The sequence below is a fragment of the Chionomys nivalis genome, chromosome 2 (genome assembly GCF_950005125.1).
Source record: "Chionomys nivalis chromosome 2, mChiNiv1.1, whole genome shotgun sequence".
NCBI lineage: Eukaryota > Metazoa > Chordata > Mammalia > Rodentia > Cricetidae > Chionomys > Chionomys nivalis.
The window spans coordinates 119,731,464-119,732,148 of record NC_080087.1 but is presented as its reverse complement, the minus strand read 5'-3'; positions in this window follow the sequence as shown (position 1 = coordinate 119,732,148).

Here is a 685-nt window from a genome sequence, read left to right as displayed (position 1 = left end):
GTTCTGACACCTAATGGCAAGCTGCCCCACACCCACCATGCGGGAAAATTCTCTTCTCCCCATTTGTAGCCTCCAGGGCCAGCTATTTCATCAGCCCACAGCCCTCCTCATTCTGCTCAGGCTCCCAAATCTCACTTGGGTACATCTCTTTTCATGTTCATCCTTTTCAGTTTCTTTTAAGATCGCAGCCCCACTCCACGGCACTCTTTTGTGCAAAGGCCTTCAATACTTGGTTTTGTTTCTACATCTTTTTTTATTGAAAAAAAAAATTTCTGCTTCCTCCCAGCCTCCCATTTCGCTCCCCCTCTTCCCACTCCTCTCCCCCTCCCCCCACTCCTTTCCCCCTCCTTCTCCAGTCCGAAAAGCAGTCAGGGTTCCCTGCACTGTGGAAAGTCCAAGGTCCTCCCCCCTCCATCTAGGTCGAGGAAGGTGAGCATTCAAACTGGCTAGGCTCCCACAAAGCCAGAACATGAAGTAGGATCAAAACCCAGTGCCATTGTCCTTGGCTTCTCATCAGCCCTCATTGTACGCCGTGTTCAGAGAGTCCGATTTTATCCCATGCTTTTTCAGTTCCAGTCCAGCTGGCCTTGGTGAGCTCCCAATAGATCAGTCCCTCTGTCTCAGTGGGTGGGTGCACCCCTCATGGTCCTGACTTCCTTGCTCATGCTCTCCCTCCTTCTGCTCC